The 15,814-nt window shown below is 59.2% G+C and overlaps 1 protein-coding gene across 3 annotated transcripts in view; it reads right to left on the bottom strand.

Moving 5' to 3' along the window:
* Positions 1 to 12,534, bottom strand: part of DNMT3A (DNA methyltransferase 3 alpha) — a 97,133-nt gene extending 84,599 nt beyond the window's left edge. Inside the window, exon 1 of one of the 3 annotated variants that reach the window (XM_032353130.1) lies at positions 12,390 to 12,534. The gene's annotated coding sequence lies outside the window, so the exon portion shown is untranslated. Of the gene's footprint in view, positions 1 to 11,789; positions 11,931 to 12,389 lie in introns of those variants that run through there. The other 2 variants (XM_032353128.1, XM_032353131.1) reach the window with 2 other exon arrangements.
* Positions 12,535 to 15,814: the final 3,280 nt, after the last annotated feature.

Below are 15,814 nucleotides of genomic sequence, written 5' to 3'. Positions count from 1 at the left end.
CACCAGAGCCCGGAATCTGTCACAGTGGCCACACACACACGTACACACAGATACACACAGACAGAGGCACATGCACATACAGATACACATGCGTGCGTACACACAGCCAGATATAGACACACACAGACATGTGGAGACACACATGTAGACAGACATGTAGGCGCGTGCGCACACACACGCACACACTCTCCCACTCCAGGCACCCCCTGCCCACGTGTCATCCACTTCACCTACGCTCTGGGCCAAAGAGGCATTTGGAAACCAGCTTGGGAACCTCATAACCATTCATAACATTGTTCCGAGAGAAAACACAAAACATTGCCTGATAAACAAACATTTGCAATAGAATTCCTCCAAGAGGGAGGAATTGCCTGTGCTAGAAAACTAACAGAGCAAGAAGAGGAAAAAACCGCATAAACTTAGTTTGCCTCTGCAAAATTAATACCAATTACAAAAACATTTATGTGAACTGCTTACCATTTACACCTAATTACCATGCAGCACAATTATGCATACCGTTAAGGGCATGCCAGATTAATTATGCTGTACGTTTCATTTGATTACACCACCACACCCTCAGTCCATATAGGCCCGGTTTCCAGAGGGCTGCCCCTCCGACGGGAGACACACGCAGGTCTGTACAAGAAGCACCGAGTCCCACCCTCAGGTGACAGCGGTCCCCGCCCCAGCCCCTTGCCCAGCGAGAGACAGCCTGACTCTGGCCCAGGCCTTCCTGCCGACATCACGGCCCCCGGAGCCCGGGCCGGGAAGCCATCTTCCCAGCAGAGCCTCTTCCAGAAGGCAGCGATGCTCCAAAGGTCTCCCCCTGGGCAGGGCTGCATGTCGGCGGGGGTGGGGGCGGGGGCAGGAGATAGCCAATGGTCACCATGTGTGCCCGCTAACGAGGAAGCTGGCCTCACTGTCCAGACAGGGTCACCCCAAGCTCATCTCCCAGACCCCACCAGAGCTCAGGCCCCCTCTCCCTGGCACTCCCAGGCAGCTCCTGGGCTAGGTCCCAGTCCTGCTCCTCCCAGGCCCGGCACAGTGTGGAGCCTCTCCCTCCCTCACCCTCTGCTCTCCACAGAGCTGTGGACAGTTCTGTCCCCTCTTTATCACAGAGAAAAGGAACCGACTCCCCTGATTTCCATGTCGCCCACTAGATGCTTCTCAAATACCCCGGGCGGACCCAGGCTTGAGAGTCCATGGAGCGTGTCCCCCAGGACAGGGAAGTCCTCCCAACTGACTGAGGAGACAGGTGGGACAGGCCTCCCAGAGGCAAAGAGCAAGAAGCAGCTCAAAAGATGAGACAGAGAAAGAAGGGGCACGTACATGTGTGCCTCCTCAACACCAGAAGGGACCGTGCGCCGCTGTTAATTCCCAAACACCTGTGAGGTCCACCGCATAAGGATTCTTCTAAAAGATGGGTGACATAGAAAGTGTGACGAGTGCCATCAAATACCCAGGTTTAGTGCAAGAAGCAGTGTTTCAAACAAGCAAACCCAAGCCTGCTAGGTTGCCTCCACTTTGCAGATGGTAAAACCGAGGCGAAGGAGGGAGGCGTGCGTGATCCACCCAAGGGTGCGGCCAGGAGGTGGCAGGGCCAAGGTGAGACCCCTGTCTGTCCAGGACTGGGCCTGGTGGCTCTGGCACGCTGCCACACTCTGCCTCTTCCCTCAGTGGTGTTAACCCAGCTCGCATCACTTTTCTAGAAGTTCTTCAGAAATGGCCCTTCCCATGACATACAGAAGGCCCACCTCTATTTTAGAGAAAGTTTTTGTTTGTTTCTTTTATTTGCTTCCCAAAACTGCTGTCCCCAGCCTATCCCCAAGTATCCCGGCAGGCCTACCTCTGAAGGGAGGGTGGACGCCAGCTTTGCAATTGACATACTGTTTTCAGGGCGACAGGGCTCACCCCGGGTCCTGCAGCCAGGGAGCCCAGCGACAGGGACTAGACCTTGAGGCTCATCTTCCTTTTTTTTTTTTAAGATTTTATTTATTTATTTGCTTGAGAGACCAAGAGCAGGGGGAGGCACAGAGGCCGAAGCAGACTCCCCACTGAGCAGGGAGCCCGAGGCCAGCTGGGGCTGAATCCCAAGACCCTGGGACCAGGACCTAAGCCTCAGGCAGGCAGACACTTAACCTTAACGGCAGAGCTACCCAGATGCCCCGAGGCTCATCTTCTGAGGGGCTCCTGAGAAGTGCGAGGCCCCGTTCAGAGCCCCAAACATCAGAATCCCCTCCACCCACCCCGCTACTTCCCTCCTCAAAAGTCTGCAGGGGTGGCTACATTTACGGAAGAAAATGTGCCGGCCCTTTTAATCCGTCATGCTGCACTGGGGCTCACACTGGGCCCCCCAACTGCAGTCCCTTCCCCCACGTGAAGCACCCCCAGGGCCCTCCCAGACTACCCCCACCTGTGCCTCTCAGCAGCTGCCACCTCCACCCGCACAGCTGGCCAGGGGACATCGCCCAGCCGCTCCTGCCAGCTCTGCTCCCGAAATGCCTCACGATGGACCCCGCCTCCACGCCCCACTGCTGCTCCCCCTCTGCCTAGGCTCCCTCCCCCCATCCTTTTGTCCAGTCTCTGCCCAGAGGCCCCTAGGTGCTCTCTCAGATGGAAATACTGCCGGCCAGTTACTCCAACCCCAACATCTCCATAGTCTACATCCCACCCTTCCAGGGTCCAGCTCCAGCCCCGACATCCCATCAGGTCAGAAAATGCCCTTGACCCCCCCCCCCCCGGCTTACTGCTCCCTGCCCTTTGACACCCTGCTCGAGCACGGCCTCTGTCATTAGGTCACTGTCGAATCACTGTGTTGTACACCTGAAGCTCATTTCATAGTATAGGCCAACAAAATTTCAATTAAAAAAAAAAAAAAAAAAAAAGCTCTTCCTGATTTTCTTTCTTCTCTGAATGTGACTTCCCTTCTCTGAGCGCCCGCGGTGCCCCGAGCTCTCTCCAGCAGCCTGTATTCTAGTACTCGCCCTGGTCAGCTGCATCGCACTGTGGGCCTGGAGACTGGCTCGTCTCTTTCGTCTTTGTGGCCAGTGCCTGGCACACAGTAGGGCTGGGAGAAATGAACAGATGAACATTATTTGAGGCTTTGAAGCAGGGGACCTCTGAACAGAAACCCGAGAGATGCCAGGCCTGCCAAGGTGGGGCCCTGGCCGCTCGCTCCGCTGAACCCAGTTCTCCTGGAGTCTGGGCTGTGTTGAGGGTGTTGACAGGAAAAAACCAAAGCAGCAACTGCCCGGCCCCACTGGGTTTCCCAGCTGAGCCTCTGGTACCAGGCGGGCCCTCAGGCCACCACCAGATGGGTGGGGAGCCAGGCTACGAGACGATGGCAATAGGCACCACATTGTTGCTGGTCATAAAGCCATTAGGACCCATCGCTCTGTGCCAGCTGCTGGGCCCCTGTGGTCTAGACCCTCCCGGGCCTCCAGGCCAGGGGCAGAGCCGGCCCTGCCAGTAGGCCCAGAACCAGCAGAGACGTCACCGTCTGCTCTGGGCCCAAAGAGACCAGAGGCCTACGGGAAAGAGGAGACCTAGGACTTAGGGGACCAGCGCGGTCCCCAGTGGGCATGGACTCTAACAAGACTGAAGTGTTGCGCCCAGAGGAAAGGCCTGGCTATCAGGTGATCTGGGCCTGAGGGCTCACAGACCAACCATCTGAATCCTGACTTTCCCGAGGCCCTGAGGCCCCCACAGAGAGGATGACAGACAATATTTGTAGGGGCTGACGGAGCAATGGGGCCTTCGCAGGGGGTCGTCTTGCCCGGTCCCCAGAGAAGCCCTTATGCAGCTCTCTGGTGACCCCACTTAAAGAAAAGGAACCCCTACCTCCTGGCCACCTACTGTGTGGTGGCTATGAGTAGCTATGAGCTACTGAGCTATGGCTAAAAAAAAAATTTCCCTGGGGTCAGCAGCAGGTGCTTCAGACAGTGTTGCGTTTGAATTGGGCAACCCGGGGGAGAGGCCGAGGCCCTCTCTACACCTGGACGCCGGGCCTGTGGCATGAGGACACAGGGACACGTCGGGCCCACGCTAACTGTGGGCTAGGAGTGCTGAGAAGTGCATCAAGGTCTGCCAGCTGCCCTGCCTGCCAGTCTCCTCTTGGCCCAGCACCTCTGTCCCCTGCTGGCTGGGGGCTATAGGGGCCCCGGGGGGGGGGGGCGGGGCCGGGGCGGTGGGGGGCCCTGCGGTGCAGAGGGACCTGCTCTGTGCTTGCTTGCAGGGTACCATATTTATGCTCCTGCCTTAATCCAGGGTGGGGCAGAGACAGACAAGGACACATACTCTTTCTCGTGTCATGTTAAAGGGGCAGCCTCAGAGGGGAAAACAGACTCCAAGAGGGCACCCATGGGTGGGGGTTGGCGCTGGGGGAGGGGCTGTGGATGGGGAAGGTGGAGGCTGTTGCCAAGCAACAGGCAGAGGAATTTGTAGCTGCCTTTTCTCACCTCTCCACCCTGTCCCCTGGGTCACTGCCACCCACTCGTGGGCCTCCCGATCACAGAGCTGGGCGCAGCTTGAGCCCACATGCCAGAGGAGCTCCCCAGAACCCTTTCCATCCCTTCTGGGGGTCTCCTGAAGTCCCACTCTGTCCTCCCTGCGTGTGGCTCCTCACGCTGTTCCTTCTGTGCGGGGGCTGGGTCGCCTGAGCTCCACCCTGGGACCCGGCCCTGGTTATACCTCCCAGAGAACCATTTGGACCACAGGAACAGGCAGATCGAAGCCTTCTGTGAAGACCCTCAATGATCTGTTTCCCATCCTGGGTGAACTGAGAGTTCAAGTTGCCGTCCGACAAAGCTAACTTGGCGTACTGGCTCTGGCACGGACGGGTACTCAGCCAGCTGCCTATTTTCCACTCGCCTCCTTAGCCCCAGCCTTTGCTCAGAGCATCCATACTATTCCTCCCCACAGCCCTCCCGGGAAGGACAGGGACCTAGTGGCCCTACCCTTTGCTGTCAGTCTCCAAGCTCCTTTCTTATCCATTATAAAAAAGAGTCGAACTTCCAGTCCTAGCATGACTCAAATCTTTTTCCCATTCTTATCCAGAAGCTTTAAAAAGTGTGGTTTTATTTATTTTTGTTGTTGTCATTAAGAAAGGAACACATGTGCATTGACATTTTTTCAAAGATTACAAAAATGTATAAAGTATATCAAGTAAAAAGGCCAAGGCTTTCTTGACAGGTCGGCTGTGTATCCTCCCAGAACGACTTTTTCTGTCCGTGTATATTTGTATTTATTTTAAAGGACTTTACAAAAACAAGATTATGCTCTGCACACTGCTTTTGTGGGCTACCCAACACCACACCACGGACATTTAACACATCAGAATAGACACGCTTACTACCACACTTCACAGGCTTGGGGAAATCTCAATAGATTTCCCTCTATCCACAAATGTATTTATCCTTTCAGAATCTCTAAAATTAATCACACAGGACCATTCCCTCAAGAAGCCCCTTCCCAACAGGTTCTGTTTGCTGGAGTGTTCGAGGATCCCACCTACCGGGCCGAGGCCCTCACCTGCCTCTCTCAGGGTCCTCTGGGGAACCTCTGGGGGTGGGGGGGGGGAGCCACTTCCAGAGCACCAGCCTCCCAGCCTCGCAGTCCAAGCTTTCCCTGACATTCACCATGACATGGCCCGGTCCAATCCAGGGCTCCGTAAACCACAGATCTGACCTCACCGTCCCGTAACGTCTCTTCTCCGCATCTTTTAACCTGTTCGAGTAAGGACCACTGGAACACAGGGATCTAGGTAATCTGTTCGGTCCAGAACATCTGCACCAACCCCCAGATCCATCTAATTAGAGCAGGAGTCAGAACACCCAAGTTCTGACCCTCCTCTTACCAGCTGGGAGAGATGGTCCTCTGTCCCCTTGGTGTACCCAGACAGGGCAGCTAACAACCGGCTCAGAATAAAAATGACCTTGACATTTGAAACAGAAACGGAGATCAATAGGGATGACAGTGAGCAGGGCCATGACCGCAGGAAAGAGAAAATAGGAACCTGGGTATAGAAGTAAATAAGGCTGGGAAGTCTTAGGGGTCAGAGGGAACCTCAGCAGGACAGGAGTGGACCACGCTGAGCTCTGGCTGAAAAAAAAATTCCACTCCCTGCCGGGATTCAGTTAGGAAAGCCCCAGACGTCTGCACCTCCTCCCCCGCCGCTGTCCTCCAGACAGGCCCGGCCTGGATGTGATCAGCAAGGGAGATGTGGCCTGGAGGGCCCTGACTAGAGCTGTCCTTGCTGGGGGCTGCCAGGCACCTGCAGCCCCGCCTGGGGCACATCCTCTCCAAACCAGGGGCTCAGTTCAGCTGCGTGTGGCAGAGGGAGACCGGAGGGAAGGGCAGAGCCAGCTCCGGCAGCCTCCATTTCCCTCCTGCTCGCAGCCCCTTGGAAGAATGTTCTGGACGTCGGGGCACCTCAGCCTGGGTGAGGGGAAGCAATGGGAGGCCAAGCCGACGACCCTTCTCCTCCCCATTCGGCCACAGTTGCTGTCACTGGCTGGTATTTCCCTTAACCGCCACAGCCCCTGCCACAGCCCCCTCCACCCCACATACCCCCCCACCGCGCCCCAGGGTTGTGTGATTTAAATATGCTCTATTTCCCTCCACGCTGAGCTCTTAAGCACTGGAGAGTCTATAGAATATAAAGAGACCATCAAGCACCTACACCAGATGAGCTGGGGGGGAGGGCGCCCTCCCCTGCCCTCACTTTCATCCCCCTGGCTTCTCTCCACCCCAAGAAGCCACTACAAGCAGGGTTCAATACGACTGTCCACAGGACAGGCAGGAGCTACGGAGCACAGGGACCAGTCTCCCCAAATCAATGTGGGGCCTCAGCCTGGCCCCAAGCACCCCCAGGGCCTCCCTCCACCGCCTAGCATCTCCTCCACATTCCAGCCACCCCATCCCCCACAGCCTGGTCTCCTCCCCTCAGCCTGAAAGCCCCACTTCACTGCTTTAAGGCCCACCTTCATTACCACCTCTTCCAAGAAGCCTTCCCTGATCCCCTCAGTTCCTTATGACCGCACTGTCCTTTGAGCACTTCATTTCTCCCTCTCCTGTGACTTCGGTCTAGGGTCATTCATCAGCGGGGTTCATCCTAAACTCACTCCATGTCCCCTCAAATCCTAGCACAGGGCCTTGCCCACAGGAAATGCTCGGCAAGCACACATGGGACCAAAGAAAGAGCTGGAACTGTGAAGTGAGGAATTTAAGGTGAGTACACAGACAACCTGTTCGCAGTGTCACCGCAGGGCCACCCGTTACACTCCCAGAACCAACTGCCAGGTGGCACTGAGGAGCCCTCCCCCTCTGGAGCTCTGTCAGGCAGGATCAGCACTTTCCTCTGCTGTCCGAGATGGTGCAGAAGAGGCAGGAAGACGGACCAGACTTCTGAACGCACTTCCCGCAGCACCGGTCCACCCACGCTGCCCAGACACTGCACGGACACTCAGCTGTGGGACCAATGCACACTGTCCCTCACGAATCCTCACGACAACCTTAAGCAAAGCGGCGTCTTATTTCCACGGTACAGGTGAGGAAACTGAGGCACAGAGCAATGAAGTTAGCTGTCCCTGATCTCGCGGCAGGGAAGTAGCTGACTCCAGGGCCCTCACTTCGACTGCCTCGAAACGGGTTCATGTCTAAGCAAGTCACCTCTCTCCCCACGGCGCCGCACACCGTGTACAGAGAAGTCTCCACACACACACACATACACCACACCCTGTCTTACCCACAACACTCAGCCAAGTGGAGGCAGCCTTGAACACACACACACACATATGCACGCACACACACACATTTCCGACACTTCATGGGTCTAAAACTCAGTTTTGGTTTTGGGTTTTTTGTTTTTTTTTTTTAAGGGAAAAATAGTCAAAGAGAGACCTGACTGAAAACAAGCCCTCAAAATTTGGGGGGAAAGGAATCTGGCACCTTAATTTACCATGAAAGCCTTCAAAGGCAGGAAGACGCAGGCCCACGGAGATGCCCAGCCTCAAAGGGCAGGTGAGGGCTGCTGACTGCCTCTACCCCCTGTTACACATCGAGTGGAAGTGGAAACAATTCCCAAGGCCACACCTCACACCCCACACCCCACACGCAGTCAGGGACTCCAGGTCCGCACAAGCAGCAGGAAGGACTGGGGAAAGGCAGGATGGGCTCTTCTGGCCTCAGGGTCTGGATAGTACTCCCAACCCCCGCCTGGCCCCACACCCAAATAGCCCCCAACTCAGTTCCACGTGTCCTCAGTGCTCACAGGTCTCTTTTAAGCCTAAATTCTAAGGCTCCGATACTAATGGTAACATTTCAGGCCCAGCGATGGTCTATTCTTAACGTACCCATTAGGGAGCAGCTAAGACTCCTCTGAGTTCCCTATATGCTTCCCAACAAAAGGAGCCTTGCCTGGCGACCGCCAGGGAGAGAGCAGGGACCAAAACCACAGAAGCGTAGCAAGCTGCCCCGCCGTTCAGCATTCAAGGAGGTCCCACTAAATGTCGGATGGGTGACCCAGAGGCAGCCAAGTCCTTGTCCTGCGGAGACCACAGGCATATGGGAGAGAGCAGGAGCAGGGGACAGTGTAAGTTCCCCAGGGGCCAAGTCACCCTGGGCAAGTATTTTTTAGTTTGTCCTGCATTTCTTGCAGCCATTTCCAGAGGACCATTGGCAGTGATTTGTGACTGTGATAGGAAAATAGCCACAAGGGACTCGAGAGCATATTGTGAATTGGACTGGGGGGGGGGGAACCTCAGAAATTATGGACACACATGGATTTACATGGAAGCCTACAGAAGGACACAAAGCCTATGAAGGTTTACCGGGGAAGCTGAATTTTTACTCTCTGTGCGGTCACCTGTGACAAACCTCTCTCCCTGCAGTGTCCCCACCCCTCATGCCACCTTTTCCTTTCCAAGGCCCATCCCCCAGGAGGCCTTGCACTCTCAGACCTCCTCTCCTTGGAAGCCTTTCCGGATTACGGCTGTGTGGTGAAAACAGACCACCCCGCCCCCATTCCTGGGTCTGAAATTCCACCACTAGAATCAGAGCCATAGAATTTCAAAGTTGGAATGGACCTCCAAGCTCCAGTCCAACCCCCACCCCACAGAGGAATCCTGTCCGCAGACACCCTGACAGATGACAGTCCGGGTCGTCCTCTCCAGGGCTGGGGGGCAGCCCTTGCACGGTGCACAGGCAGTCCTCAATTCAACAAGAAATTCACCTAAGGACAACCTCCCATGGCAGCCTCCCCCCTGCAACAGGGGGTGGAGTGGGGGTGGGGGTGGTGACAAGGAGAGCTGGGTCAGCCTGGGCCTGGGGTTATGCATTTGAGGAGTAGCTACAGACAAGTTCCAAGCAGCTCGAGGGCAGAGAGGGAGCCAGGGCCCAAAGAAGTGGGGCCGGGAAGGGCGGCAGGCAGGTAGATGCCAGCCCCGAAGCCCGAGTTGGTGCAGCACAGGTACGTACACAGGTGCAGACTCACTCTTCCGCGGAGTTGCCTGTCAAACAGCCCAACCAGGCTCTCCTCTGTGGGACCTGGAGGCAGAGGGGGGCCACCTTGCCCCAGAAACCCAGCAGGAACTCCTGACAACCCCAGCCTCCCAAAGCCAGGCAGCTCAGGAATCCACCAGAAGATGACAGCCCCTGCCAGCACGGAGGACAGCCTGAAGAGGGTCCCTCCGCCTAACAGCTGGGCTCCCCAGATCCCACAGGCCAGTCCTAACACTCCAGCAACGCCTAAGGAGAAAAGCTTCCCTGGCTGCAGCTGTCACATCTGCCTGGAAGGGAGGAGGCACAGCAGAGCAGCACCTGATCCCAGGATCCCCTCGCAGCCGGCCGGCCCAGGAGGCTGGAGGCCGGTTCAGCCGCTGGCAGCGCAGGGTGAAACATGAAGACCGACCGTCCCCCAGGGATGCTGATGGCAGTCTCTGGGCATGGCAGCGAGGGGCAAGCTGGGTCACAGGGCAGAGGGCGCGTCTCGCCCAGGCTCCTGTCCCTGCTGGTTTGAGAGGGGGCGCGTGGAGTGGTTCTGGGAGCGCCCCCACTACCTCCCCGCCGCCCTGCCTCCTCCGCCCTGAGGTCGGAGCTGCCCAGCTGGGTGCTGGACGCCATCTTGGGTCAAGGTGCAGCCACGGGGGTGCTCCCCTCAGGAGCAGGGGAAGAAAGCCCCCGAGAGTCGGCTAGCCCCCCACTCCCCAACCAGGGCAAGACCTACTCAACTGGCTTTGAGGTAGAGAGAGGTGGAAGGACGTTGGGGATGGAGAGAAAAGTGGGAAATAACAGAGTGGGGTGGAAGGGGAGTGGGTGCCCCCAAGAAGGGAGGTTCCAGGAAAGCGAAATGCAGTTTGGCAGCCGGAGGGCCGCGGGCCCCAGCGATGGGGGGCTGGGGGAGGCCGGGGGCGGGCCCTGGACCCACGCCAGCTCGGTCCGCGCCGAGGGGGAGGGAGGGCAGGGCGGCCTGGGGGAGGGGAGCCGGGGTGAGGGCGGGACACGGACCGCGGCCGCCTGCGGCTCCGAAGCTCGGGGTCTCCTGGGGCGCGGGGCCGCGGGGCCGAAGACCCCGATCTGCAGCCTCTGCGAGGCCTCGTCCTTCACTGTGCAGATGCGAAGCTTTCAAGGACACGTCTGCACCGGCCCAGCGGGGGTGCGTGTGCGTGAGTGTGTCCGCGTGCGTGTGAGTGTGTACGACTGGGGGTGCTGCTGCAGGGGGCGACCCCAGGCGCTCCCACCCGCGCCGCTCCCGGCCCTGGCCCTGGTCCGCAGCTCCCATCCCCGCGTTTTCCGGCCCCCGCGGCCCCGGCCCGGGATCTTCACCCGCCCCCGCCCCGCCCCCACACTGCGGCGCCACCACCACCGCCACCGCCGCCGCCGCTGCCGCCGCCGCCCCGGCTCCCACGGCCCGCGGCGGGGGCAGGGAGGAGCCAGGCACGACGTCCCCCCCCTCGCGCCGCCCGGCCCTCCGCGGGGAGGTGTGCCCCCCAAGTGGCACTCTCCCCACCCCCGCCGCCCCTCCCAGATCCGCTGGCACCCCGCACCCCCAGCCACAGGTGGCCGGAGGAGGATCGCTGCGCAGCGCTCCCCGGCCCGGCCCCCGGATCACCCCTCGGCCCGCCCCCGGGGGCCTCCCGGGTCCCCCGCCCCGCCGGGCCGAGGAGGGCCGGGAGCCGGGGGGAGGGGCGGGGGGCCGGGTCGTGCCAGGCTGCCATTTTCTGCCGCCGCCGCGGAGCCTGCGCGGGGCCCGGCCCCCGCCCCCTCCCCCGCTCCCTGCGGGCCGCGGCGGGAGCCGATCATTCCGGGTCGGGGTCCGCGCCCTCCAGCGCCCCGGCCGCAGGCCCCAGGCGGGGCCCCGGGGCGGGGGCAGGGCCCGGAAGGCGGGGGCGGCCAGGCCGGGGCCCCTGCGGCAGCGCCGAGCCGGGCACCGCGACCGAGGCCGGCGGTGGAGGGGGCCCCCCGCGGCATTGTATAGACTTGAACTTGAGCCCGGAGCCGGGCGGGGGCGGGGAGGGGGCTCCGCGCCGGGAGCGGGCGGGACGGGAGGGGGCGCCTGCCGAGCCCGCGGGGACATAAACAAACCCTCAAATCCCCCGCGCCGCCCTGGCCAGCCCGGCCCGCCGTCCCCGCCCGCAGCCCTGGCCCCGCGAGCGCCCGGCGCCGAGTTGCAGGGGTCCAGGAGCGTGCCCCGAGCTGGGCACTGCCCGCCGCCGTGCCCCCCGCCCGGCCTCCCCTCCTCCCTGCCCGCCTCCGGGCCGGCCTCCCGGGCCGCCAGCAGCGGCGCTCATTACCGTGTGGCCGGTGGGGTCGGGCCGGCCCGGCTGCGCGCCCTGGTGCCGCGGCGCCGCGTCCCGGCTCGTCCTCTGCTCTCGCCGCCGCCGCCGCCGCCCGCGCGCCCTCCCTCCCTCCCGGCCCGCCTGCCTGCCTCGCTCGCTCCCTCCCTCCGCTCGCTGTCGCGCTCCCTCTCTCCGCCTCCTCTGCCGGGTCCCCCCCTCCCACCCCTTCTCTCCGCCTTCCTCCTTCCCTCCCTCCGGCCGCCCGCGGGCCCAGGCCTCCGCCCGCTGCTCGCCCCCCGCGGCCGCGCTGGCCCCGGCCCCGGCGCTGCGGAGCCGGCCCGGGAGGCAGCGCCGACTGGGGGGCCCCGGGGCGCCGCGGCGGTAGCGGCCTGGGCGCGCGGCCGGTCCTAGCGCCCTCGGCCCGACTTCCCGGCCCCTACGGCCCCGCCGGGGGGTCTCCGCACGCTGCGAGACGGAGGGCCGGACCCTGCATGGCCACGACCCTGCGCTGGGCCTGGGCACCCTGCCGCGGTCGCGTTCCGGACCACTCCACCGGGGGCCTTGCTGCAGCCCTCCCACCCCCCAGCCCCACGCCCCCGCGGGGCTCCCCGCTACCTGGCGCTGCCTCTTCTCTGGGTCCCCGCATCCAGCACTGGCCGTAGGGACAGCGGCCCCTCCTCTCCCCCGGCCGGTGTCAAGTGCCTCCCCCCCAGCAGCCCGCGGAGCCCCCGGCGGCCTTCACCCTGCAGTTCTCCCGACCTCCACCAGAGCCCACTGCACTCTGCCTGCCTCAGCACTGGGGCTGGGGACAGCAGCGCCGGCCCATCCGCGCCGCAATCCCCACCCGACCCGCCACCCCCGCCAGGTGCGGCCGAGCGGAGGCCAGCCCACTCAACAGGGCCAAGGTCGAGGCGCCAGGTCCGTCCGGGCCGTCCTGGAGGCTCGGGCACCTCTACAGGATGAATCCCCTCAGAGGGGGTGAGCTCCCCGTACCTTGAAGTATCCAAGTAGAGTTGAGTGCCCTCAATTGGACAGTGGAAGACTGAAAGACTTCATGGGGTGGGAGGTTGAACTAAATGACATTGAAGATCCCTTCCAGCTCGGAGATCCTGTGCACACCTACACTCCACCCTCGCGCTTACTCACCCCTCTCCCGCGGGGGTTGTTCTCATTTCCCAGAGAGTTCTCCGGGCTCCAGGTTTCTGACTTGGGGCATCTTTGTCTACTCCTGTCAGCACAGCCACCCTCTGCTCATCACTTTCCTGACTGCTACCTCTAGGGCTTGGTACTGGACCCCCTGACCACCCCCCCCCCCCCAGCCCAGCTCTCCACTTCTGCCTGTGCCTCCACCAGCCTCTCCTACTGTAAACCCCCAATCCACCCCCTTCAGCTACATGGCAGTGCCCTGAGCTCTCTGACCCAGGACACTGAGGGTTTCCTTCCCCTGGCACCCACCATCCCGCTTGTGGGCCGGGGCGGGGGGCTCCCGAAGACCCGCACTGAGGCCCTCACAGCTGACACCAGTCCTACTTTTCCATTCTTCCCCCACCAGCTTTGAGGGCACAGGGACAGTTACCTAACTGTGACACCGTGCCCAACTTTCATCCAAGAGGGTTTCCTGCCAGAAGCTCACTAATGCTCCCAGATCCTCCAGTCTTCCCCACTCCCTAGCCTCAAGGTCAGAGGCCGCTCTCGACACAATTGTCCTTGCCTTTTTCAGTGTCACCCTCGCTCAAGTGGTCACCCCATTCTGTTGATAACAGGCCCTGCTCAGAGACTTGTGCTGTTTCTCCCATGAGGACAAGAGCCACAACTGTAGCTTGGCACTTGGTGTCCAGTAGGTTCTCAGTAAGCATCTGTTGAATGAACGCGTGCACGGCAGGCTCCCTGCTGCTTTGCTCTCCATATCAAGCTGGGCATCCGCAGATACTCTAAAACATGGCCAAGGGGAAGACCACGTTTAGAAAGATGGCGCGGTACCTCTCCCTTCCTCAAGGGCTTATATAATATCGCTCCCAAATAGCAGCGCCTGTTTCCTGGGTGCCTCCTGTGCGCCAGGCACCGGACTTGGCACATTTCCCTTAGTCCTTGCCAAACTTATGTGGTAGTTTATATTATCCTCCCTCTACAAATGAAGAAACTGAGGCTTAGTCAAAGCCACCCAGTTGGGGAAATCGCAGAACCAGGATTCCAAAGCGTGCTTCATCTGACCCCGAAATCACCACATCGCACTTTTAAGACATTACAGCTGCTCTCCACAAGCTGAAATGCTCAGGATCAAGAAGGGCAAATGGAAGTTTCTACTGAGTAGAACTATTTATGAGGAAGTCATTGGAGGTCATAATGTGTGTGACCTTGGGTATCTGTGCTGCTGAGGTCAAGAGGCCCAAGGTGACTATGTTAGAGGGGGTTTGTGTCCAGTGAGAGGCAACCATGTGGCTTCAGGGTTGGTTCCAGAACCCGGCTCTGATGAGGCTCCGATTGATTTAGCCTCTGTGCTCCTGTACCCCCTTCCTTCCATCTGTTCCCCTGTGGCCTAACCAGAATCCTGGGTGCTCCTAGACGCTCCAGAGCAAGGGGCAGTGTCAGTCAGGCTATGCTAGGTTGTCCCGCAATAGCAAACAATCCCAAGTTTTCGTGACTTAAAATCATGGAAGTTCTGTGGAAAGTAGTATGGTGGTTCTTAACAAAAATTACACATAGGATTACCATACGACCCCGTAATTCCACTTCCCCGTATAGATCCGAAGGAACAGAAATCAGAGACTCTCACGATCTCTGCTTTTTGTACGCCAGTGTTCACAGCAGTATTTTTCGCAATAGCCAAAAGGGGGAGACAACCCAGATGTCCGTGAGTAGACGAACAGAAAAACGAAATGTGGCGTACACATACAGTGGAATATTATTCAGCCTTAAAAGGGAAGGAAGTTCTGAAAGCTGCTGTAACACGGATCCACCTTGAAGACATTCTGCTAAGCGAAGTAAGTCAGCCGCAAGAGGACGAATATTGTGTGATTCCACCTACGCAAGGTACATAGCGTAGTCGAATTCATAGAGACAAAGGAGAAGAGTAGCTGCCAGGGACTGGGGGGCGGGGGGTGGGTGTGAGGAGTGGGAAGTTCGTGTTTAGTGGGTACAGAGCTTACAGTGGGTACAGTTGGGAAAGACAAAAAGAGCTCTGGAGGTGGATGTTGGTGAGGGTTGCACAATATATGAGCGTACTTACTGCCTCGGAACTCTACACTTAAAAATGGTTAAGATGGCAATTTTATGTTACACCTATTTTACCACCAAAAAAAAAAAAAAAAAAGGAGCATGGCACAGCTATAAATTAAATCTATTGAATCCACTACAAAAAACCATAAAGTTTCTTCGGCTCCTGCTACGTATCTGTGGCAAGTCTGCAGACGGGTAGAGCTCGTGGAATATTCTGGGACCCTGGCTGACAGAAGAGCCGGCCTGGCAAGGAGAGCCCTGGAGGGTATCACACTGACACAGCCATTCGTCCCTCGTTGGCCGGAAGCAGCCGTGCAGCTCCATTCCGCTGTAGGATCCAGGAAGTAAACAGAACCGAGGAACTCAAAGCAGGGACAACCAGGCATATTTAGCACCCGTGATTGCCACAGGAGCCCCTTCAACTCCTTCCCCGACAACATGTTCCTCTAACATTGTCCACCGGGGACTCAGCGGAAGGCTGGGTTCCCACACTTCTGACTCAGATGAGACTCTACCCTTGGCCCCCGCACTCTGCTAGACCTTATGTCCTCTCCGTCAGTCGGCTTCTGAAACCATTCCACCTGCCTGTCTCTGCTGCAGCCCTCCCTGATGTCCAGACCTGGCTCACCTACCATCCCGCTGGTGATGTCAGCCCCACAGTGACTCACCACTTGGGTCATCTTAATATCCATGGCTCGTCACACCCACCAGGAGAGCTGCATCACGGACCACTCTCCACGTAAGTTCTTCATCTCTACCAAATGGTGATACTTCCACCTACCTTCCATGTGGCTTGTTATATTCGTCAAGACTCTCAGTCACAT

The sequence above is a fragment of the Mustela erminea genome, chromosome 7, assembly GCF_009829155.1.
Source record: "Mustela erminea isolate mMusErm1 chromosome 7, mMusErm1.Pri, whole genome shotgun sequence".
NCBI classification, from domain to species: Eukaryota; Metazoa; Chordata; class Mammalia; order Carnivora; family Mustelidae; genus Mustela; species Mustela erminea.
Note: the sequence above shows the minus strand (reverse complement) of the source record. Positions and strands in the feature narration are given on the sequence as shown.